The sequence below is a fragment of the Cuculus canorus genome, chromosome 4 (assembly GCF_017976375.1).
Source record: "Cuculus canorus isolate bCucCan1 chromosome 4, bCucCan1.pri, whole genome shotgun sequence".
Taxonomy (NCBI): domain Eukaryota; kingdom Metazoa; phylum Chordata; class Aves; order Cuculiformes; family Cuculidae; genus Cuculus; species Cuculus canorus.
In genome coordinates this window covers 76,279,951-76,306,248 of record NC_071404.1, presented here as the reverse complement: position 1 = coordinate 76,306,248, position 26,298 = coordinate 76,279,951, and the positions used below count along the sequence as shown (strand labels likewise).

The following is a 26,298-nucleotide window of genomic DNA, read 5'->3' as shown; positions in this document are numbered from 1 at the left end:
AAAAATATACATCTTAACTTCAGCCATTGTACTGCCTTATTGTTTGTTTAAGCCTGTCCAAGCGAGACTCCCTGCGCTACACGCCTCTGGTTGCATTCCATTGGAAACAAAGGCATATTTCAGGGAAGTACCTCTCACAAAGAGGTATTGATGAACCAGAAATCAGAGTCTGGACAAATGACCATTTTTCTATAAACACAGCTCTATTGTTTCAACTTCTCTTTTCCTAGGGAATAAATATTTCATTATTCAAAGCAGTGGCTGAAAAGCAAACGACTCCTCCCCATTCTACCAATAATCTTCCCCAACGGCTCTAAAGAAACGCAATTCAACGGTTTCTGTGACTCCTCTTTTGCAATATTTGTATTAGTGTTTTTTACCCTTACCTTGTCCACAAACAAATTACTGTACAGTTAAAAAGAACAGTTTTTACTGCTCTGTGACTTAGATCTATGAAAGCCTGTTCAGATGAATAGAGTAATTTCTGTGACCATTTGACCACCGCACAGTAGATCTAGTTTACCCTTTACATTCGCATCATCTATACTTACCTCTGGATCATGCTCGGCCACTACCACTGCCTTCATTTTTCACTCATCCTGTCTTTATTTTGTTTTTATTTATTCTGCCCCTGTTCCTTAACAGAAGGCTGAGGGGAGATCTTACTGCTGTCTCGGACTATCCAATAGGATGGTACAAAGAAGGAGCCAAGCTCCTTTTGGAAGTGTGCAGTGATACTATGAAAGGCAATAGACACAAACACCAACACAAGAAAATCTGATTAGGTATCTAGAAAAAAAACGTTACCAGGAGGGTGTTCGAACACTGGAAAGAGTCACCTGGATAAGCTGTGGAATCTCCATCCTTGGCCATGTTCAAAATTCTAGTGGTCAGGCCCTAAGCACCCAATATCAGTATGATCTGCTCTGGGCAGGGATTGGATCTCCAGACATACCTTCCAATCTGAATTATTTTATCATTCCCATTCTCTAAGACTTCTCTTTTACTGGTTATACCTACTCTGCATACACAAGATTTCCAGAACTTTATTCCAGAACTTCTACATGGGTAACAGCATGCAGCAGACCCCTCTTCTGCAGAAAGAAGATTCATAAAGGCTTCCAAATATTCAAACCTGAACGTGAAACATTTCTCTACTGGATTTCGGCACACTTCTCCATTCACAGCACAGAAACGCAAATATCTCACTTGGTAATCAAACAGGATGAAAAGAAAAAAAAAAACCTCTCACCACAGAGAAAGGAAAATAAATTAACTGCAAAGTGTCCAAATTTTCCTATGCTTTATTAATCAAAGAATCAACCTTCCAAAACTGCTGGCAGAAACCCGGTATAGGAGAGATTACTCATTAAACAGGTTTTCCTCCCTAAACATACACTTTTTATTTGCTAGTGCTCAGTCATTCCTACTAGATTAACAGGATAAAGTGACTAATCAAAGTGTAACAGGTCACTACTCCAAACATCTCAATCCTCTTGCATATATTGAGCACAACCTTGGAATGAAACTAAGGAGAGTCAACTTCTTTTAGCAAAAAATTCAATGTATTATTTAAGGTTCCCCATAGGGCTTTAATGTTAACGTACACAGTGAGAGACATTTAATAGGCTCAATTAAATCACTGAAGATTCACTAAAGGACAAGGCCATGCAGAAGAAGGGCGTTCACGTGAGGCAGAAAACACACAAAACTTATCACTGCAGGGCAGCACCAACACAAGGCTGCAGAGGAGCTAAAAGATCACTGTACTAAGAACTGGTGCTTCTGTTCTCCCCTCCTTCACAACTTAGGGCCAACAGGTCTCCGTCAGCGGTTATCTACCCATGATAGCATTCCTGTCCAATTTTGGTTTCCCTGGTAGTTCATAAGCACAGATAGCGTTACATAATAATTGACCGTTTCTAGGCAGAGACGTCAGTCTTGGGTAGAAAATAAATTCCTCTTGTTTCTAATTTCAAGAAAAATAAAATAAGAGCTCAGATTTCCCTGTTCTAGATCTTAAAGGACTTCAGGTAGAAAATTCAAGCCCTCACTGCCTTCCAATTAATACACCTAGTTCATCTTATTCTTGCATGAAAGGGACAGAAAATGCATGCTTGTGGCTTCTTTAGAAGAAAAAGGCATAAACCACATGGCTATAGCAGGTTTACCTAAAAGAAAACTAAGGTTCCATAGGCACAGCATCTGGCTAGGATCCTCCATTATGTATTTACAACAATGTTTAACTGTGAAGTTATTGGAAAGCAACTGCAGTGTCAAGAAAATCTTAATTATTAATCAGCTTAGGAGATGTAGAGTCATGCTTGTTAGAAGTGATGAATGAAATCCTCCATAGGTCCTACACTTAGGCAAAATCCAAGCCAAACCAACAGTTTTATATCCAGATGACTATACATGAGAACGCATTGATGAAAGACAATGCAAGGGAAAACTGAGAGGATTAATACAAGACAACTTTCCCCACAGGAGAGAAAGGAAGAAAAGATACTTGGAAAATAAAACCAGACAAAATGTTCACTTGAAAAGGATAGTTAATAATTTCAATAATACAAAATACTAGTTTAAAACCAATTTCCTAGAGTCAGTTGGTATAGAACAACAGTGATACATCTGTTCTACTTATTTAAAAATAATTCCCTTGTTCTACCCAATACTCTCATTTTGATACAGCCCTTAAACATTAAGCTGTTCAGAACTACATCAAAACTACTCACTGAAATAAGTTCAAAACTCAGTGCATGGGATAGTAAAAAAAAACTTGGAGAAATATACATATGATTACTTGAGACCTTTGGCCTGACAGAAAATTGGCAAGTATGCCATCAGTGTGGGGGGGAAACAAGAGAGTTCTAATATCTATAGATGTGTTCGGTATATAATTGATTTCAGTTCTTTATATAGCCTGCCAGAATTCTCATTTGTTATGACTATTCTTTTCTCTAGTTCTGAGGGAAACTAATTCTTGATCTTCTTAGCTATTTCTTTCCCATCTATCTCCCGATCTTCAGTTCTCCTCCCAAAATTAAGGCGAGAAGGCTACAGTGGAAACTCAATGACAGCAGTTTGTAGAGAAAAGGACTTTCATTTTGCTCTGTGCTCCAAAGAAGAGCCCCTTCCATAAATGATTCTTCCTGTACATTTGGGGCTAAAAGCTTTCTGGTTGCTTCAAGCCTGGGGACAGCATAAAATAGGTGGAAGAGGAACAGGGCAAGTGCCTAACAAGAGGAAATTAAACCAGATACACTCTTAAAAACAGATAAAGCAGTATAGAATATTTGAATAATTACATGCTTTATCTGTAGGAAATTGTAAAGCCACTTGTGCAAGAGGAACAATGTAAAATTACAAATCAGGTAATCCAAAATGGGTAGTTATAAAAACAAGAGATGGCCTTAGCCACGAATGGCTGTAGTCTCTAAAAGAGATATTGAGGGTGGGATTACAGAGCATGGATGCATTTCTTAAAACTGAGTGTAAGAACTTACACTCACTGGGTCTGGAGCACGTAGATGTGACAAAGGAAGAGGGACTGATGTTTGGTGCAAGATGAGAAAAGGCTTATGCAGCATTCAGAGGAGAACTTCAGAGAATGCTTCGCTTACCAGGGCTGCTTAAAATCAAGGAAAATGGCCAATAGTTCATAAGACATATGGGAATGCACAAAAATGAAATCAAGACAGGAGAATTCTATGAAGATGCCTATTACTGCAGAAACTTAAGAACGAAAAGGATTAAACGTCTGAAAAGACTGCTTCTCTAGATGAAACGCAGAACTCTAGTCCTACTTTTAAAATGGTTGTGATTTCCGTAAGACACTCTAAGAGCACATCATAATGTTTGCAGAATGAAACAGGTAAAGGCAAGGAATTTGTCTGGACTATCTGGCAGGAGGATGTAGTGCTGGCTACCCAGACACTGGGAAACAATAGCTTGGTATGTACTAGGTACATAGAGTGATTTTGGCACTCCTCCCATCACACCCAATGCATGAGTTATAACAAGATTAATAGGCATTGCCAGTGAAGACTCACAAGGAATTTGGTACTAGAAGTACTGACTTGAAGGACTGCAGAGCTGTTGTGATATGCTCATGGCACGTGAACATTCTGTCCATGCTCTGTGGGCTTGCATCAGTGGCCACAATTTACTACATGGGCTGTTTTGATTAACTATTCTGTTGGGTTTTGTTTCATCTAAGTAGCTGGCAGTCCCCATCCCTCGCCTCTCTTGGCTTTGTACGTAAACAAGACAAGGTATTTATATTAAATATTCACCTAGCACTGGAGCTTGAACTCAAGATGTTTGCCCTGTACCCCTTGTAAATGTCCTAAAAAAGAAAGTCACAAAGTTGGTGAAGGATTTAGAGAGTAAGCCACATGAAGAGTGGCTAAAAGCACTTGGTCTGTTCAGTCTGGAGAAGAGGAGACTGAGGAGAGACCTCATTGCAGTCTACAGCTTCTTCACAAAGGGAAAAGGAGCAGGCACTGAGCTCTTCCCTCTGGTGACCAACGACAGAACTTGAAGGAACGGCCTGAAGTTGTGCCAGGGGAGAGTTCGGTTGGATATCAGAAAAAGATTCTTCCCCCAGAGGGTGGTGGAGCACTGGAACAGCTCTCCAGGGAAGCAGTCACAGGGCCAAGCCTTACAACATTCCAGAAGCATTTGGACAACACTCTCAGACACATGGGGTGAACGTTGGCATCATCCTACACAGGAACAGAAGTTGGACTCAATGAGACTTGTGGGTTCCTTCCAACTCGGGGCAATCTATGATTTCACAAAACGGAAGGCTGAAGAATCCTGTTCTGTATGTTTTGCTCTCTTGGATCTTATAAATTTCTACATCAGCAATTTAGAATTGAAAGGGATGAAAGGGACTTCATGGGTTGATACTATTATCATATTATTGGAGAGCTCAGTCCTACCATGTCTTTCATAGACTCACCAAGCTCACCTCTGGAGGTGTTCAAGGCCAGGTTGGATAAGGCTTTGAGAAACGTGATCCAGGGGAAGGTGTCCTAACCCATGGAAGGGGAGTTGTACTGGATGGGCTTTAAGGTCCCTTCCAACCCAAACCATTTTATGACTCTGTGATCTTAAAGATAACTTTTATAACAAAAAGTACAACAGGTTACACTCATCATTCATTTACCAAGTAAAGCATATAAGGATGCATCTAGAGCCCCATACTAGGGGAGAGATGACGCGTTCAGACATCCAAAGAAGGAAGGACACGAATTCTTTTCTACCAACCCTAATGCTCTTAAGCAAACTTCTGAAGGCCACTGCTTAGTGTCTTCTTTGACTACAAACACTGAGCCAAACACAACCTATACATCTTATCTTATCTCTGATAAGATAAAAAAAAAAAAAAAAGAAGAAAAAACCCTACCCAGTTGCATGACAGGAACTTAATTTAAAGGAGATGAATAACTTTTTAGTCAAGCTTCTGCCACTTTGCAACTACGGCTATGAATACTCTGTTAACAACTATTTATAAAACAGAACTGAACACACACCATACCACACCCCTGTCAATTATCCCAGTATCAAGTAACCAGCTTGATCTCAGTTCAATTAGCCGCTTCCTGGAGTCCGCGTGGAGGTTCTGCGTATTAGCTCTGCTCGTTACTCTTCACTTTCAGGTGAGGTAAGGAAAACAAACATGATGCACAGAGTTTTTTGGGTTGGTAGTTATTTTAGCAGGTGTGGCAAGACCACGCTCTTGTTAACAAGAAATGGTGCAACAAGCAAGTATTATAAGATACTGGTGGAGTAACGCATTCGTTTGGTTTGTTGCCTTTTTCCTTTCAAAAATCAACATGTTTTGTTAGAGTATCCAAGCACTATTTGTTATCTTTTCTATGGTCATACACTACTAACCTTTTCCGCTTACACAGGAAAATTAGATAAACCACAGCTTACATCAGGTAGGATTTAAGTTACAACTGTATCCCCAAGCCTAATCGGTACTTCCTTAAGTCACTTACCAAGGAAATAAAAAGGACTAAGTACATTCAAGCATTCTGTCAGACTGATTTACTGTCTCTGCAGTCAGATTTTTGAACTCTGTACTTGTTATGGTACACAGATAACATTGACCAGAATTATGTCAGTTGGTTAAAGTATCATCTTCCATAGGTGAGGTACAAAATTAGTACTACCTCCAAACTAGTTATTTAAAAGACCTTTCTTTTTTTCCTTCTAGAAACTTCATCGTAGTAGCATTTTGTAATTGCTCATTCACGTCTGACAAACTAAACGGATTGAACAAGCTCCATCAGAAAACAGACTCTAAATACTTTTTGATACTTTAAAGTAATAGAAGACTTATTGCCAATATTCATTACACGTTTCTATCTTTAAGCTTAAAGAGATAAAATTGTAGCCCTTATTTTCTTTAAGGGGAATAAGGATAGCAATAAACGGCATTATTTGCGCACAGTTTAGAAATCTGTGAAATAACAAGTTAGGTTTGTAAGTAATAAAAAATTTTCAATTATAACTAAGAATACGTATTTTAATCAGGTTAAATCCACACAGACAGTTAGTGAATGTATACCAATCAGCTTGGTCAGAGATAGAACAATCAACCCACTTTTGAACCTTCACCTGAACCATATCAATGGCTTTTCAATTTTCAGCTCTAATTTCAACTCCTAAAGAGTTAAAGAAAACACCATAACTTAAAAGAGATGCTTACGGAGAGAGAAAATAATAATACGTAAAAGCTTGTATGTGATTTTTTTCACTTGCAGTTTTTTATATTTTTAATGACTCTTCTCAAAACGAATTTAAGCCAATCTTGTCAAAATGTGAATACAAACTTTCAATTTGCTATTTCTACATTTCTTTTAAACAGCATAAAGAGGGAGCAGTTATTTCAGAACTCGAAAAGCAACTGAACGTGCAATATCAGAAAAGTAGTATAACAACATTGGAACAATACAGAAAGTTAAACAGGTTTCAAACCAACTCCAGTGAATCATAATTAAATACAGAATAACCAAATGAACACAGAGTACCAAGAACAGGTAACAGAAACAAAACACTATTCAATCCACAAACATCTACACCACACCTAGCGCTTCTGGCCCACTTATTCTATTTCAGTCCAATACCTATACTATTTTAGAACTTTAAGGCGCACATAGACATAATTTTCCAGAGACACATTTTGTTAAAGCACACACACCTCCATTTAACAACAAAACCCCCAATCTTCAGATGTCCCAATTACAGGCTCCTATACAAAACTCTGTTTAAAACTAACAAAAACTCACCCTCAATTCATGAGTTTGTCTGTTCTCTACTTGAGAGACCTCAACACAAGAAATATCATATCAGTTAACGCCCACCCTCAATTCATGAGTTTGTCTCTTGTCTACTTGAGAGAACTCAACACAAGAAATATCGTATCAGTTAATAAAGTCCCTCCAGGCCACTATTCAGTTTCTCACAACAGGAAAGAAAACACCTATCAGAGAAGACACAGACCACTTGCCATAAACAAGTTCTCTATGACGCATCCAGAAAAATAACTTATTGTATTTGAACAGTTACAGAATAAACTCTTACCTTTAACGATTGCTTATAGACACATTGCTCACAAAGCTACTCACTCTCCTTCTGAGCCCCCCCCAGCCTACCTCTGTAACTCCTGGTGATAATAAAGAAAATCAAGGTCAGCTGCTTTTCCAGAAAAAAAACTTCCTTTGATCTCATTCACCTGTTTTGATACTTGCTGCAGTTAGTGTCACCTGGTTCTTGGATCACAGGATCTAGCGAATAACAGCTACAGGTAGGATCGATCCTCTCCACGTCCCTCATGGTTTTGCAAATCCTGCTCGTATCCTCCCTCAGCTTTCACCTTTCCACACAGAAGGGTCCAGATTCTTTAGTGTCTACTAGCAAGGGAGCTGCTCAATCCCCTTAAATGATTTAAGCATTCTTCCTTATATCTCCCCTAATCACAGCGTGGCTTTTGTCAGAAGGCATGGTGAAGTGGCATCAATGGTTTTAACGCTTTTCTATGAGCCTGTGGTCACCCCGGGACAAAAACCTCCTCAGAAAGTTACAGCCCTGCCAGACAAAGAATAATAGGAGGTGAGATTTCACTTGAGTTTGTTCATAAATGATTCCTTCTTCCCTTGCTAATATTTCTGCTCAAGGAAACAGAATGTTATGTTTTGTAAACACATGGGCTGCTCGGAGAACAAATGCAGGTGCATCACAGGTTTCTCCTCGAAGTGAAAAACTGATTGAGCTCAATGCCCCATGTTTTGCTGCTACTCACATATATATCAGTTAACTAGAAATTACTATTTCACACTTGCAAGACCTACAAAACATAGCGTGATCGCACAGCAGTTCTTTTTTGTTGAGGATCAGCATCTATAGCTGTAAAACACAGTTACGGGAGTCACCTATAGAGGCAGAAAAAATGCCAGTTTTGTGTTTAGTGTCAATTCTGTGAGATATTAAGGCCAGCAGTTGCCAGCAACAAAGGCAGACGCTTCTGTACACCTTTATTGCGTTTATGGGGATTCATGAACAAGGTCACAACTGTGGCAAGCAGATCTGGAAGAGAAAGTTGGATTTAACTGTAGTTAAATTAGGTGATATACAAGGTATAACACCCCCCCCCCAACTATTAGCTTGTAGGATTGGAGTATCCCTCACCAAATCCTAACACCTAATTGAATGTTAACGAGTTGTCACACAGTGCATGAGTTTGAAGAAACTTTAAGGAATTGTTTTACATGCGGATGTGGTGCTTACGGACGTGGTTTCGTGGTTGAGTTGGCACTGTGAGGTTTATGGTTGAACTTGATGTTCTTGAAAGTCTTTTCCAGCTTAAACGATTCTACAGTGTCAGAAACAGAGGAGCTTTTAAAAGGCTCAATAATGAATGAATATCAGGAGATCTATGTCCAAAATAAATTGGACTAATTTGAATGAAAGTAAAGTTTCACTTTCTTTTCCAAGCCAACTTTACTAGAATGGAGATCATGCATTTCATTAACTTATTCAAATTTCATTAACTTTCTTGTTTTGTCTGTTGAAACTTAAATCCTCATTTCTATTAAAGGAGTAACTTGGTCCATCAGATCAGAAAGACTGTCTGAAACTTCTTTTCCTTTAAAGTCCATTACAAAATCTTCCGTGAAAGAAGCATTTACCTTAATGAGTCCGTGACATGGTTTTGAACTCAAAGCAAGCAGGGGAACAATCTGGATTTTAGAGTGTTGCCAGATAAAGGGGCAAACATTGTTCTTTCAAAGAACTTCACTATCAGCTATGAAATTACGCTTTTATTATATAGTGAGTAAAAAAATAGAAAAAAATCTCCACACCTGAAACACACACACACAAAATTAATTGGAGAACTACCATCAATATTTAAACCTTGATGGCTTGTAGGGCTGCTGACAGGACTATTCCAGGGTGGTGATTAGAAGCATTACATCCCTTTCATACAGCCTTTCCTAAACAGGGACTGAAAGGGGCAGAGACATGAGTGCCCTTTCATGCAGGGGGACTGGCTATCATTCCAGCAGATGGAATCAATTAGGAAAGTCCATTTAGCTCTAATAAAAAGGGGAAGCGGGGGTGTAAGGCTCTGGAGTTCATAAGTGATGCCAGCTCTTCTCTATCTAATCTTGCTCCCTGCCTCGGTGGGACTAGGGGGGGGTTCCCCCCACAACCCCAGGCAAGACTGGTGGTGCATAATTCCCACCCCCAGTTGCACCAGTCCCAGGGGTGCCGGGTACCCACATGTCATCTCTCTCTCTGTGCCTCGGCGGGACCAATGGTGTTGGGACCCCCTTCCAACTGCAGGTGGGACTGGTGGTCCCTGATCCTCATCTCCCGTTGCACCAGTCCAGGAGGTTCTGGGACCCCTTTCCAACTGGGAGTGGGACTGGTGGTCCCCGATTCTCATCTCCAGTTGCACCAGTCCAGGAGGTTCTGGGACCCCTTTCTAACTGGGAGTGGGACTGGTGGTCCCCGATTCTCATCTCCAGTTGCACCAGTCCTGGGGGTGCTGGGATCCCCTTCCAACTGCAGGTGGGACTGGTGGTCCCTGATTCTCATCTCCAGTTGCACCAGTCCGGGGGGTGTTGGGACCCCCTTCCAACTGCAGGTGGGACTGGTGGTCCCTGATTCTCCTCTCCAGTTGCACCAGTCCTGGGGGTGTTGGGTCCCCTTTCCAACTGCAGGTGACACTGGTGGTGCCTGATATCCCCCTGCAGTTTCAGGAGATCCCGGGTCCCTTTTCCTCCTCAAACTGCATTCTCTCCCGGTGCCGTTTCCCCCCCCCCCCATCCCCGTTCGCCCCCCCGTGCCGGTTCCTCCCCCCGTTTGGCGGCCGGTGCGGGTCCCCCCGCGGGCGGTGCCGGTTCCCCCCCCCCGGTTTGGCGGCCGGTGCGGGTCCCCCGCGGGCGGTGCCAGCCCGGCGGGGCGCTGGGCGGTGCGGGTGCCGCCCGGCGGGGGCGGTGGCGGGGGCTGTGCCCTCGGGGGCAGTGCATGGGGCGGCGGGGAGCCCGCACGGCCGCACCGCAGCTCTCCGACAGCCGGGGGGAGGGGAGCCCCCCTCCGGTGCCGGGGCAGAGGGAAGTGATGCGAAAGAGTTGAGGGAGGGAGGACGGAGCCAGGGTGCGCTCGGCTCGCCCCCAGCGCCGCAGCAGGTGCCGCACAGCCCCGGCCGAGGGGACGGCGGGCGCTGCGGGCTCCGCCGAGCCACCAGCCCCCCACACCCCGGGACGAACGGGGGGAAGAAAAGAGCGGCAGAGCCGAGCTCCCGAGCACACGCTCGCTCCCCGGGTTGCGGCTCGGTTACCAGAGGCGGAGAAACGGCCCTGAAGGGAGAGCGGTGAGGGAGCTCGCGGGGCGAGGCGGTCCCGGCTATGGGGGGGGGAAGCGCTGCTTTCACCTTGCGGCTTTTTGATTTCACTTGTTCCTCTCCTCCTGCTTATCCCCCCCTTCCCGCTGTAATGCTTAGAGGAGGCTCTGGGCGCTCTGCATCACCCCGCGGTGAAGGGGCTGGAGGAGGCACAGCCGCGGGAAGCGGGGGGGGGGGGGGGGGGGATAAGAGGAGGGGGGGCTTGGTTGGGCTGGAATGGGGACCGGGGGCAGTGATGGGGCTGGGGGGACTGGGAGGGGGTGATGGGGTTAGGGGGTGATGGGGCTGGGGGGACTGGGAGGGGGTGATGGGCTTACAGAGTGATGGGGGCGCTGGGGGAGTCATGCGGTCGGGGTCGATGGGGGCATTGGGGAGTGATGGGGTCGGGGTTCATGGGGGTGATGGGGTTGGGGGTTGATGGGAGCACTGGGGGCGTGATGGGGTTGGGGGTTGATGGCGGCACTGGGGAGTGATAGGGTCGGGGTCGATGGGGTTGATAGGGGCACTGGGGGGATGATGGGGGCACTGGGGGGGGTGATGGGGTTGGGGTTGATAGGGGCACTGGGGGGGATGATGGGGTCACTGGGGGGGTGATGGGGTCGGGGTTGATGGGGGCACTGGGGGGGGTGATGGGGGCACTGGGGGGGTGATGGGGTCGAGGTTGATGGGGGCACTGGGGGGGGTGATGGGGCTGGGGGTTGATGGGGGCACTGGGGAAAGGGGATGGGGAAAAGAGGTGGACTGGGGGTGGTTGGAGGAGTGATGGGGTTGGGGGGAACTGGGGGCACTGTGGTGGTGATGAGGCTGCAGAGAGGGGCTTTGGGGGGACTGGGGCGCTGGGGCAGTGATGAGACTCAGGGGCAGTGATGGGGTTGGGGGTGATAGGGGCACTGGGGGGGATGATGGGGTCACTGGGGGGGTGATGGGGTCGGGGTTGATGGGGGCACTGGGGGGGGTGATGGGGGCACTGGGGGGGTGATGGGGTCGAGGTTGATGGGGGCACTGGGGGGGGGTGATGGGGCTGGGGGTTGATGGGGGCACTGGGGAAAGGGGATGGGGAAAAGAGGTGGACTGGGGGTGGTTGGAGGAGTGATGGGGTTGGGGGGAACTGGGGGCACTGTGGTGGTGATGAGGCTGCAGAGAGGGGCTTTGGGGGGACTGGGGCGCTGGGGCAGTGATGAGACTCAGGGGCAGTGATGGGGTTGGGGGTGATAGGGGATTGGGGGGGTGATAGGGGATTGAGGGGGTGGGGGGGCCCGGGAGGTGATGGGGAGGACTGTGGAAGTGATGAGGTGATGGGGGGGACTGGGGGTGGTGGTGATGGGGTTAGGGGGTGATGGAGGCACTGGGGGAGTGATGGGATTGGGGTTGGTGGGGTTCCTGGGAGGGGGGATGGCGCTGGGGTTGATGGGGGGGGGGGGGGCTGGGGAAAAGAGGTGGACTGCTTGGGAAGAAACCGCAGGAAACCGGGAATTGGTGGCGATGCGGTGTCCCTGAGAGCGAGGGGACGGTGTGACCTGAAGGGGGGGGGGGGAGCGCCGTGTCCTTGCGAGGGTGATGAGGGAAGGTTAAAAAAAAAGGATACCTGAGCGCTGAGGGGGAGCAAAAAGGACACCTCGCACCCTGCTCTTCACTCTGGGGTGAAGTGGAGGGAGGAGGGCGAGCTCTGGGGGCTGCTCTTCCCTGGCAGAGCGTCCCTCATGGCACCTGTGAGGAGGAGGCGGCGGCTGGGGCTGCAGCGAGGGCTCCCCAGGGCTGTGTGTGTCCCCCCCAAAAAGGTTATGTAAGCCGGGCAGCCGCTCTGGATGCCTTGGGAATGTTTTCCTTGGAGGTGCAATGTGAGGGACCTCTGTGAGTCGCGTGCTGTGCTCGCCCTGAATGTTAACTGAGTTTCCATCAAAAACCCTTCTTGCATGGGAAGGGAGAACATTGCGTAAGGGCTGCTGTGCCCTCCCTGGTGGGTCGGAAAAAGGAGGAAAGCAGTTAAGAGTAAACTTCTGAGGGAATACATCAACAGAGCCGCAGGGTTCCGACGGTTATTAAATGGTACCTTGTCTTTGGTGAGTTGTTTACGCGCCGACTGTGGGACAATAGGAAATAATGACAAAATACGCAGCGTGTTTTGCATGCTCATCGGATCGCCTGGGGATGAGCAGCAGTGAGCAACCCGAGCAGTAGAGATCCTTGAAGGTCTTCCCCAAACGCCTCGAAGGTAGTGGGTTTGGTTTTCGTCTTGTGACCGGGTGACTCAGTTTTTGGGAATAATTCACATCATATATACCTGTTTCTAGGTATTGATCCTAAAAGTTGTCTCGGTGATGTGTCCTGTCTGAAGGTACCAGCCTGCTTTTCCATGCAATTATCGCACAAGGTCACTTGATGTATTTTAGCTGAGCTGGTTTTGTAGCACCAATACAACAAGAGTATGCAGTTAACCTTTACTTCACATTTCCTTGTTGTTGTTCCTTTGCTTTGGTCACTGATCCAGGCTGACCACTGGGTACTGCGGTGCCTGATTTTTCAAAACTGCTAACCAGTTCGTGCTGGAGTCCTGTGCTCTTTCAGACGATTTTTGAGCTTCTGTAGAAATATTTCTGTCAAAATACAAGGGAATGACTGCTTGGCCTGAAACGCTTCAACATTTTTGATTTTTGCACAGCATTGGTTATCAGCAGAAGCTCTTTGTGGGAATCAAGAAAGTGATTTTTGTCATGTGTGTCTAAGTATACAGGCTGCAAGGTGAGAATTACGTTCGAGGACTTTGTGAACACCCCGTACATTTCATATTCTCAGAGTGCTTTTAAGTGGTTGGCTTGTTCTGAAGAGGGATTTGGATGGAGAAATCTATGGGACTAACCAGGGCTCGAGGAGATGGCATTTGAGACAATCCTTGTAGCCTCATTCTGCACAGGGTTGTGTCATCTGAGCTCCATAAGCGTCCTCTCCTTGCCTGTGCCAGTGGAGTGGAGGGTGGTTAACTCGCTGAGGAAATGGTAGCAAAGCAGTGGGTTGGTTTTATACACTGGTGGCAACCTCGACTTAGTGAATGGCTACTGGCTATTGTAATTCATTGGTGGTCATTGCAGCTTGGCCTGTGATGAAGGCAGGACTCTGATAATTTCAGATTGGTTCCCTACAATACACTCAACCGGTTTAGTTATTGTTTAGAGAAATTGAAGGCAGTTTAACTCTAATATATGTGACATTTTAAAGCCATGTTTATTATATCTCAAATGCGTTAGAGGTTGTTATCCAAATCAGCCCTTTGGAATAACTATGTTAGTAGGTTTGCTTGGAGGAACTGTGTTGGATTGGTGAATGAATGCCAGCAGTGCTGCAGATCATGACAATGTGGTCTAATTAGTTTGTAAAGAAAAAGTAACAGAACGTGCTTTGTTTCTTTGCTGTGTATCATTTGCTACAGATTGACTTGATTGATTTATAGCAGTGTGTTTTATTTCCAGTAAGACAAAAGAAAAATTTATCAAAGTCTTTTCTTTGTGGTAGGTGCGTTACTACGTGTGCATACATTGGGCAAGAAGGTGCTGTGGTAAGCCACGCTGCCCCTAAAACGGGGCCACTGAGAGTAGCTTTGTGTATGGCCTTTTCTGTACCTGTTGAGACTTGTACAGAAGATTTGTTTTGCTGCAGCACTCCTACCGCTTAAAAAATGTTTTGCAATTAATTATAGTAGTAACTCTAACAACAATGCTTATCATGACTCAATTAATTTCTATTTGACTTTGCTGAGCAAGAACTAAATTATTTCTCATTTTAATTGCTGGGTATTTTACTACCTGCACCTACTTTCTTTGTTTTCCACTTCAGGTTCTTGAAAGCGCTGTTTTCCATCTTCTGTTTTAGTCAGGTTGGTTCCTCTAGAGTAGTACCAAGAGTTCAGCTCGGTGTACTCCATCTCGGTTGAGTCCCTTCTCAGTCAGTTATTTACTAGAAAAAAACACGTTATGGCACTAAAAGCTATTGAGGCATTTGTAAGATTGTGTTTGAGAGATCCTTACTAAATGAAATACTTTTTCTCTCCAGATCCTAAATCTTAATAGAATGCTTCTCTTTGTTTCAGTAGTATAATATTTATAGTACGATATTTATGAAGAGAGTAGGATTACCTTTGAGAGATGCTGATACGTTAGAAGCAGTTGAAGTCATGCACTTTTTTTTTGGTTGGGTTTTTTGTTCTTTGAAAAAATCTTCAACATGGATTCCTCTTGGTTTTGTTTGTTTGTTTTAGAAAGTGTCTTTGGTGTGAACACAGGCTTTCTGATACAGGACAAAGCCTTTGTGAACAGGCATTGTAGAGGGCTCTTCCTGTTTTCCAGGAAATAAAATGCACTAGAACCTTTCAATATAGTTCCTTGTCCTGAAATGTTCGCCCAGGACAACTATGTTTGGAGTGAGTTTCCAAAACTTGTGATATAAGGTTTCTTGAACCCTTTGACAAACTATTTCTCGTCTTTTATGACACTTGGGATGTGTTTATCTTAAATATGCAGTGTGTGAGTTCCTTGTAATGCTCCTTGTAAGGAAGAAGTCTTTAGATTTTTTGCATTTCTGTTATAAAGAAAATCCTTTGGGGATTGATCATCACTATTTTTCACTGAACATCCATTAAGAGATTTTTATTCATACTGTTTTGTCATCCCATAGGAGTGGAATTTTCGGCTTTCCTTTTTTTTGCTGCTAAGTAATAGCACTGTGCTATTTGTGAATGTTTTATTTTGCTAATTACAGGAAAGATTTTGTGCTACAGTTCTTGCCTTGGAGCCAGTCTGTTGGAGTAGTAGTGAGTCCTTTCTTCTGGAAGCTTTTGAAATTCTTTATTTTTTTACATAGTTTTGTGTGTTTACTTAATTCCTAAATACAGGAGGAATTGATTACGTTGCCTATGGTTTTACGGAGTCACTTCATTGTTTAGCTGTTAGTAAACACCTAATCAACTAAACCTGCAACTGAGGGATATTTGCGTCCTTGCTACATCTTGAACTATTTCATCAGTAGATGGCTTTTTAGTAAAAGAATAGCTACTAGCCCAGTTCAAAAAGATGTTTTACATGAGAAGAAGTGATAGTACTTGGAAAAAGTACCACTGATTTGTATTTACAAATACAGTTCATAAAAATGCAATAGTAATGATTTAAAGTGTTTGAAAGACAATATAAATAACTGCTTTCTAAATAATACAGTTCGGAGTTGCAAAGAGTAGTGTTAAGCCTGATTTATTATGACAGTTCCTCTTCAGTGGGACGGTTGTCATGCACATAACTTTATTTGTATAGGGGAACAAGTATAGCTTTCTTCTTTGCTCCATGCTGTTCTTTCCTCCCATGAATGGATGGTTTGGCTTCATGAGAAAAGTGGCTTAAGACTATTTTCTCTTCCTACTCAATAACCCAGGAGAGAGTTAACGGGAAATCTTGGGTCAGCTTCAGGTTCTGAATGGAGTTGTACTTGAGTCTTGATGCCCCGATGAAACATTGTGCTTTTTAAAAATCAAACAAAAAAAAAATCTGAAAGTTGTCTTGCAGTCTGTTTAAGGGGAGGCAGCAGGGGGAGTGTGAAAGGTGGAGGACCTTCTGACTTCCTGCAACTATGGTGCTGTATTCCATTAGATAAACTGTTTTCACCCGTAGATTAACACCAGTCTTTTAAAAGATATTTCATGCATTTGTTATATATGAGGATTGAGTGCATAGGTGTAGCATAGCCTTCAAACATTAAATCCTGATGTTGAAGTTATGAAGATACTGTTTAAAATGCAGTTCCAGATGCTGAATCTGGTGATCCTCTCCCTCCCCCCTTGCAAGTCGGTAGTGAAGTCAAACCAAAAAGGCTTTGCAATTTCACGTCAAGAACACCAATTCATAAAATGAAGATATTTAAACAAGAATTGTCAAAACTTTTAACAAAAGTGAAGTACTAGCATTAAAAAAAAAAAAGTCCAGTAATTGTGTTGTTGTTTGCCTTGAGCTTTCTTTTCAGGGCATCATTGCCCTCCCAATTTAATATTTAAAATGTGAAATCCTCAAATTCAGAGAAAAGTTGGGTATTTTGTAGTTTACACTATGAATGGGATTCAAGAAGCATGTATCTCTGAATGACATCTGAGTTAGGAACAAGAATTTCGGCCAGGATACTGCTTGAATCATTAGGATAATTTAAATGGTGTGTAGGTGCAGAGCTTGCTTTTGAGGTGAGGTGGGAAGCGTGGCTGTGGAGCCCATTGCTGCGGTCGAACCCAGCAGCGCAGTGGGATGTGCTTTCTGCAACGTGCAGTGCCTGGAGAGAGAATCTACTCTTCAGAATGCGCTTGCAAGGTCTCCTCTGGGCTGTACCTGTCCTTGAACTGACTGAGAATGCAGATTTAGTTATTAATTTGATTCTGTTTTGTTTCATGGAAAGCGATGTTCTCCCTCCCCTGCTACGATTTGATTAAATATTTTTGTGTCAGATGAAAGGTGGGAAATAGACATAAGAATAACAATGCAAACAGAGGAGATGTTGTGCCACGTACACCAACATTTTGTACTGCTGGAAATTCTATAATGAAATATTCTTTCAGGTGAGCATGTGATTTGGGTTCTCCCTTCTCATGTTTAACAGGTTTACTGCGCTGTGGTAGTAGTATTGTCAGTTCCAGATGAAAAAGGCTTAGTGCTTTCCTTAATGGGTTGTTAGAGAATGTCGATGCTGTATGCACATAGGGAAATGTTGATTTTGAAAGTTTGCTTGAGACGCTGGTTCTTCCAGCTTATCATAATATAAACAGGTGCTGAAAAGTGCTTTTTTTTTTTTAATAGCATGGGTGCGTTGGACCTTGGTAGCAGTATCTTTCTCGAGAGCGTTCTTGACTAGAAAGTTGCTGCCAGTAAGGAACTTGCAGGTGAGATTTGGCATTGGCAATCCTCAGGAGTACGTGCTGCCACGGTAGTGGAAGGGTTAACCATCTGTGGTGCCTGTGGAGTCAGTAGGTTAGAAGTGTTGGCTGGAAGGTTGTGTGTCTCTCTCTCGTCCAAGTTCTGAACACATCAAAGTGTGATGGCTCCCCATCCTCTCTGATAATCTTTTCAGGTACCGGTCATAACTTCTTAACCTGCAATTACTGTTCCTTACGCTAATGGCAAACAGATAGCCAAGGAATTTGGCTGTGGAGCTAAGTGCGAAGATCTGACAAGGTATATTGGGCAAACTGGGAAGAGATGCATACTCAGATGGCTCCTGTCTTTTTGAGAACCATTGTTTCTATCAGGTTGCTACCTGTATCTGTTCATGGTGGTCCTCAGAGCATGAGCTGGAGTTGTGTAATGCTGGCTGCAACAGCTCCTGTGGTGCGAGAGGTGGCTCAGTCTTTCATACAGGAAGCCTGCCGTGCTGCTCCTTTGAAATGAGCTTTGGACTCTGGGAATCTTGCTGTGGTTCCACATATTGCTGGCAAAAATGATCTGAGAATTTTCCTTTCCAAGTTGAGCGTTTTGTAAAATAGATCCCAGTCTGGCATGCAGCGTGTCAAATTTAACTGTGCAACCTAAAGCTGCCAGATTTCTTCAACCAGTCGCTGTAATGAATCTTTAATTACTCTGCTTTGTGCTACTTCGGTAACGGTTTTCCTTATTTATCAATTGGCTTTATTTTCATGGAAGTACAAGCAGCCTGGAGTATTCCCAATAAATTTCATCCCAGATGACATTTTTCATTAAGCAGTCGATCTTGTGTCAAGCTATGTACTGGTGAAAGAACTTGATAGCTTATGGCAGAACATGTTTCTATTATAAACCCTCACCAAATATTTGTTAGTATATAGTGATAGCGTTCAAAAAGTTCTAGCTGCTTTCCAGAAGTGGAGGACGACTGTCCTGTCTCCCAGGCAGTGCAATTTCAGTGGGAAGGAGCAGATGTGTGTGCACACACACAAGCACTCGATACGCATCTGGGTGGTTTATTGTTGATTTGTTTCGGTCTTACACCCAGACCATCCTTTGTGAATGATCTTTATCTTGCCCCTCTGCAACCTTTGGATCTATGTCTCTATCATCCTCCCCCTTAATATCTGTAAATTAATAGATTGTACTGAAGTCTCAGATTGTCTTTGAAAATCCTCAAACCCCTTTATTTAGACCTTTTCCTTTCTGAAGTTATAATCTAGTTTTAGCCAGCGACTGATTGGAGAAAGCTTCTGTGTATTTGTCTTTATACAAACTACTGCAAAAAAACCTGAGTATTTTCTTAACCCTTACTGGGTGTAGGCAGTGCCTTTCAGAAGGTTAGGAGTTGATTTCTGTTGTATCCCACTCTAAGTGATGCGGTCTCGCTCTTAAAAATCAGAGACTGAGGATTAAACTGCGTAGGAAGAAAACCTGTTAGAGTAAGGGTAAAAGTACTGTATGTAACAACCAGATTCTACCACGACATAGTTCAGCGCAGATGCTACAAAACACAAACCTGAAAGTAAAAGACAATTTGCTTTAAAAAAAAAAATCCTACCTGTAAATTCCAAAACTGAACCTAGTGCTGAACAGATTGAACAAGGTGAATGTTGATGTGTGATGTTGCTGCGTAGTCTTAAGCGATTCACTTATTTTAATTGAGCTGGATAAGAGCAAAACATTAAATCAAGTATTTAAACGTTGATTAAAGTTGTATTTCCCCTTACAGAAACAAACCTGCTGTAGTGTCCCTTGTGATTCTGTTTGCGTGGCTTGTTAAAATGTAATTATTTGCTATAGGATGAAGTCAGAAACTGAACAAAGAAATTCATTCAGTGCTTCTAGGTGTCATGTGATGGCGTGACCAGAGAGAGCTTGTACCAAGCTGAAGCTAGCTGTAGTCGAAAACTAAAGCATCCCCCCAAACAATTCCTGAAGTTAAAATAAAATCCCAGTAAAGTGGGATGAGGTTTAAAACTGATGTTGTTTCAGATCCTGAGGTTCTTTCAGAAGGCAAAAATCATGCTTGCATGATGATAGCACGTAAGTATAGGCGGTGTTTGTTGCACCAACATATTTAGCTTACTACAAAGATGTGCTCTGAAATTTGTCCATCCTCTCCTTGGAGAGTTGTTTTATCAAAGGAAGATCTCTCGCTGATTCAAGTGTTTCAAATGAGGCAGAGTTGGGATTTTACTCGGTTCATTTAACCCTTCACTGGTGTTGTCTTTGTCCACATCGGCTGCTGTGGCTCTAAAGCCTCCTTGCTTTTGGCAAGTAGAAAGTCTTGCTGTTCTTTCTGCATTTACTCCTGTAGCTCCTGACTGTGCAGCATGAGAAGTTGATGTAATTTGCCCTGTTATCGGGCTCTTCTGGGTAGTGCATGTGTCACACAGAAGGCTGACAGCTTGTGAGCCAGTAAGTTACATCCTAAACACCACTGGTGTCTCTGTAAGTGTGGAGTAACCTGTTGGCTTCTCTACGTTAATATCCCCACCTCTCAATGTCACAGCATTATTTCTGGTTGCTTTCTTTGTGATGCAGAATGGTTGTAGCAGGTTGGGAAACATTGCTTTCCTCTAAGTACAGAGGAAAGGTCTCCAGAAGTCAAGGGAGCTCTGTCAAGGGTATCTTGGTGCCGAAACACCACATCTTCGGCGTTCACAGTAGCTGCAAGGAAGATGTATAAGTTGTCAGAAAACACGCTTGCTTTGTTTTAGATGATCTAGACAAATCTCTCCACAAGGAATATACGTGTCTCACCTTCAAATAGATGGCTTTACCACTATGTGTAGTCAGCATTTCTCTTTCCAAGGTGCTGGGGGTGGAGTAAGCATGGGCAGCAAGGAAAAGACTTGGATAATAGTGCCAATGCGGAGAAATCTGAGCGGCTGTCACACTGAGGCTGCGTTCAGTTGAAGGTCCGTAGGTTTTGAAGCAGAATTCTCGTTTCTCAGGTTTCTGCACTGTGCTTCCTCTCTGTCCCAAGGTCCAGGATGGCACATCGGCTCCATTGCAACACCGTGTACATATGTGGTCAGCTTTCCTCTGGCACAAGGCCTGTAATAATAAACGCAGCCCGACCTGAACTGTCCTACTGATGTGTCCCCGTGCCACCCTGCGCCCGGTCCTGGGGGTGCAGTGCGGCTCCCGAGGTGTGGGGCCGGGAGCCTGGGCTCGTCTTGCTCTGCTGCTTTGAACTGAGGCCAGCAGCAAAAACATGTTTTTTTTTTCCTTCATGCAGCAATTATAGACCTGTTCAAACCAGGAGGGTTTGCAATAGCACTCGTTTTTACCAAAACATTGACAGGTAGTGTAGTGTCTGCAAATGCAAATCCCCACTACTTAAGGTGATAGACTTACAGATTGTATTTATCTTAAAATACGCTCTTTTGGATTAACCAGCACACAGCAGGAAAAAAGAGAACTTGCTCTTCTTGTTCTTGTTACTTTCATTTGGGTTATTAAAATATATTCTCTTGTAAGTTTGCAAACATAAGTGTTTCACAGGGTAGAAAATCTTTGTGAAAGTCGCTTTCATGCCATTTGTTGGACTGAGTCTTGAGAGTGGATGCTGGTACAATAGTGAAGTTCAATAAAATATATATGTATTTTTAACTCAAAACTCTGCTCAGTTCTAGTGCGTAGAGTGTTTAGAAATGAAAGCCTTGCGAAGGGGAATGTGCTTTTGCCCTGTTATAACATACTTCACGTTATCAAAACATTTATTTAGACTTGAATCCTTTACCCTCAGGTAAATCTCTTCCTGACTGATGCTGTCAGTACTGCAATATCATAATCCCAAAGTATGCCAGTCTTGCTGTGGTTTATAACTTGCTTTGTTTAAAAGATTGACTGTATTACTGTTAATAACTTTAGAATAATCTGGTATGAATTCAGAAGCTCTTCATAGAACAATCAAGGCAGTTTTTGTAAGTTTTTCATCTTTTTAGATACAGTTAATCTTTTTGAAGTTTGGGGTTGTTTTCCATCATTATGAAGACTCTTTTAAAGCTGTTCTGTCAGAAAGCTAGTGGCGAAGTGCTAGCATGAATGTTATAACTCGGTCACTTGCCATGAATTTGTCTTAATAGGACATGGTGCCTTGCATGAGAGTTCTGTTTGCATGTGAATCACTAAAAAAAGATCTATCTACTAGCACGTCTGTTGCAAATACTCTGTGTAAAACCTGCGTGTTGAAAGAGAAGCACCTCTTCTCTACTGCTGTGCTACCTTTTGAGTGAGGTTTTTAAATCATTTTTGCTCAACTCTTGAATACTAAAGCTCAGGTCAAATCTTTCAAAGCCTGATAAAACCTGTTGCACAAATAAGTTTTTACTAAAAGGGCTTTATAGCATCCGTATCTTTTTGACTCCCTCTTAACGCCTTTGCTGTTTGCATAACCAACCCAGTAAGTCTCTGACAGATCGCTACAGTGACATCGTCATGCCTATAAATCTTCCTCTCGCTTTTTATCAGTAGATGAGATATTCCTGTACTCATCGAACTGCTCCATTTCTTTATAATAATTTCCACTAATTTGTTCATTTATTCATTTGGTTGAAACAGGACCCTGTAGTTACAAGCCCAATCTCGCCACTTATCTAAAACATTTCAACACAGAATAACAATGATAGCATGCACTTCGTCAGCAATTAGTAAGAAGATGTGTGATAGGAAAAATTTAAGGATATAAATCCAAACCTTGTGTAATACCTGTTATCTGAGTCTCTTCCTAGGTAATCTAATGGTTTGCTGCTCCAAGGCTCTGTGCTTTCAGACCCCTCTGATGCTTTCGTCTGTTTTACACTACATGGGTTCTTAGTTGCAATCACTTCTTAATCTTCGACTGTGATTTGCTGCCTCAAGTCCGCTTATTGGTCTTACCTTAGTGCTTCTAAAGGATTATGGAGTAGTATTCCCTATGATCTATGGAATATGTACAGTACAGCAAGCAGTGGTATAGGTTAAAAATATATTTTACAATTGCCAGCTTAAAGGGTTTGTACTTTTAGCTTGAAGAACATGGTTTTCCTCATTGTTGTTTGTTATTCCACTAATTAAAATCTTCCTCTGTCTGTGATAATTTGATCATCTTCTGAAATTGGCCGTTAGGTCTGATCTGGTCATGGCATTTCCTCACATAGGCAGCATTTCTTTACCTGGGGCTTGGTACTGGTGTGGACTGGTATTGAATCTTAAAGAAAACGTTGTGAGAGGGACCCGAGAAAATAATTTGTTTGAGGAGATACCTTGGAGGATGTCACAAATGAAGACAGACCTGTTCTTTTCTATGTTCAGTCTTCCCCAGCTTTAAATCAATGCACTGCATTCAAGCTTTTGTGTGTGTGTATATTTTTGTCTTTATTAGCAGCTGCTTGCGTGTGGCTGATACACACAGCCAAGATTTGTCTTGGGTGCATGTATTTTTATGTCTGAATCATCCTGTAAGCAGCATTAGAGAACCTTTTATTTGTCTTGGAATATTTTCTTCCTCTTTCAGCTTCAAACTTAACCGTAGGTGCATTTTGTTAGTCATTCCTGGCTATCTTAGGCTTGATAAAAGGCTTTGCTTACAGGGCCCTTGGTCATGCAGCGAGCGTAGGGCTTGGTTCTGCGTGTGCTTAACTGAAACATTTACAAGCCTGTAAAGGCTGGATACCATGCTTTATCTGTAAAACTGTGTTTAATAACAGCCAAAGCAAACAGATTTGCACGGACTAAAAGTTAATATCGGTGGGATTTTGAGTAGGCAGGGCATCAATAAACTGGGGCTTCAATAAATCAGGTAATGCATTAGATAAACATCTGAGACCATGCTCATTTCTTTCTTCTCTTTAATGCTTCCTTTTTATTAAGAGCAGTAGTAAACCATAGCCAGTAGCTGTTTGTGTGCTTTTCAGGTGGAGTTTGTGGTGCTCTTTGTAACCAGTTGTCTTTTTGGTCACAGCCTAGCTCAGCATTTTCCTAACCATGTTTTCAACCATGTCTCCTCTTACTTGCTACAGTAGATGCTTTAAAAGAAATAAACACGCTCTGCATGTTTACCTGTGGTAAATGCCGCTGTTGGGCATAGTAAGGTGGGATTGGATGCTGAAGTGACACTGCACTGCTTATGGTTCTGGTTTTTGACCTCACAGAGATATGAGCAGGTGGGGTAACTTATGTTGAGCTTGACTTGGCGAAGAAAAGGCAACCGGCTGTGCAGCAGCCTGGCCGGCAGCCCACCGCACGCAGTTGCAGTACGGACCTGATCACTAGGCAAGATCCACACTCCCTATGCAGAAACTGCATCAGGTTTGCAACTTTTAATAGAAGTTGAGCTGCTGATAAGATGTGATTTTCACCCCTTTTTGGTAATTGCACTCGAGTGATGCACGTGGTTAGCTTGCACAGTCACCCTTTTGGGGCTGGCAGAGGTGGAAGCCTGGTTGGTGAGCTCGCTCCTTGCAACGTCTGCTGGTATCTGTTAAATTGTAATGAGTAATGTGAGCTCTCTGGGTAAGGTGAGAGGCATCAGCAGCTAGAGAGATTGCTCCTTTGCTGTCAGTACAGTGCTGCGGTTTAGTATGAAGGGCACCTTTCTAAGCAGAGGTCCCGGGCTTCTGACCAAACTGCCTGGGTAAACTCAACAAACCTTAGAGCATCTAAAGAAAGGCTGAAAGGGAGGGAAGAACTCAACAAAGGTAATAGCATCACTGAACTCTTCTCTGTAGAACTTCATTTGCTGCTTTAGAAGTCAGGAGCATGAATAAAAAGCACTTCATTGCTACGGTATATGTAAGTGTGTAAGAACTGTTTACCTTTCTGAGTAGTGATGTATAATCGTGGTGTTTGAATTCAAGCTGTGCTACAAGGTGCTTGAGAACCTCTTTGGCTTCTAGATTTCACTACGGTGGAGGAGAACACTGACAATGGTATTGCTGGCTTGAAAATGGCTGTTTCTTTGAGGTAGGCAGCCAGTGATTTAAAGCAGGAAAAAACCCAAATGTGCCTGTAAGTTTTAGTTAGTGATGGGCAAATCATTAAGGCTTGACAGTACATCTAATCTTTGGTATGTATTCCAGTCCTGTAATTGACTCTTACATAAATTATTAACTGGAACTGTTTTCAAACCACTTCTAAGGTTGAAATATAAATGTAGTATTAGTTCGGTTTTAGAATATTAATTTAAACATTAAGACTTTCTCATTTAATTTATATAACTGTAAATGTCATTGAGTTTCTTTCTACGTTGCACAATCTCCAAGTGAACAATGAGGGGAAAGGATCCTCCCCTTATTTTTTCCTCTGAAAGTCACCCATTTCTGTGTAGTTACAGTTCTTGTGCCAGGTCCTGCTTGGTCTTTGAGTGAATTGAGAAATACTTCTTTTAAAAAAAAAAAAAAAATGGCGATTTAGAACTGTTTTGGTCAGTTGAAAACATCCCTCCAGCAGTCTTCTGTCAAAGTGCTCATTTTGCTGTAATGCAGTTTAAAACTTGTGCTTTTTCTTTCATTTAAAAAAACCCCAGAAAACAAACCACGTGTAAGTCGTTAACTTTGAGGAACTGTTGGAGTAGGTTTAATGTTTAACCTCTTGGTATTTCTTTAAATATTTAACTTTTTCATGCTACACTCCTATAGGTGAGCTCTTTGCAGTCAGCAGTTGGTTACACTCATACAAAGCTACTCTGCTTGTATTTATTTTCCTTTGTGCCATTGCTTTTAGGGCTTTTTGGCTGGAAGTGGTAATGGCTTCTATCTGGGATAGCTTAGTGGGGTTTTTTTTATAATTATAGGGAATTTAGATTTTTTCTTTTCACCCTCTATTATAAAAGGGTATTTTATATTAGCTCAGACACCGAAATCATCTTATTTAATGCAGGCAGATCTTAAGTGGAAGGACTTAAAGCAGAGGTAGAAAATGATTTTACATTGTTAACTGTCTTGGAGAAACGCGTTCTCTGGCTTTGGGTGTTCTTTACTGTTTTCTGTCAGGACACTAGACAATTTTTTATGCTCCTGGTATTCAGACACAGGGAGCAGTTGTGTTGGATGTCAGTCTTTCTTACTCAGTTTGGCAAGTGATATATTTTGGTAGTTCACCACCAATGCGTGGCTGGAGCTTAGCGGGAAGAGTCCCTGTAGGTCTGCTTTTGAGGAGCTGAGCACCACCTCATGATTTTTCCTGACCTCTGCACAGACCCGTCTACCTCGGTGCTGCTTGCTGCTCTCGGAGATAAGCCAGATCAGGAGTTCCCGCGGGAATAGGCAAGCCTCCGCTGCTCTCCTTGTCTTGGTGGAAATGCCTTATGTGCTGAAGGCATTCATTCCCGAGGGCAGTTGGAGTGAATGGGCACCTGGGACTGAGCCTGGAGCTCATCTTGCATAGTTGCGTGTTGTTGGCCTGATGATGGCACTGAGCACCCACTTCTTGTGCCATCCCAGTCTGCCA

The 26,298-nt window shown here is 43.2% G+C and overlaps 1 protein-coding gene across 3 annotated transcripts in view; it reads left to right on the top strand.

The window, feature by feature from the left end:
• The first annotated feature begins 10,548 nt into the window (after positions 1–10,548).
• Positions 10,549–26,298, top strand: part of UGT8 (UDP glycosyltransferase 8) — a 44,948-nt gene continuing 29,198 nt past the window's right edge. The window contains exon 1 of one of the 3 annotated variants that reach the window (XM_054066029.1): positions 10,549–10,894. The gene's annotated coding sequence lies outside the window, so the exon portion shown is untranslated. Of the gene's footprint in view, positions 10,895–12,770; positions 12,985–24,527; positions 24,549–26,298 lie in introns of those variants that run through there. The other 2 variants (XM_054066030.1, XM_054066031.1) reach the window with 2 other exon arrangements.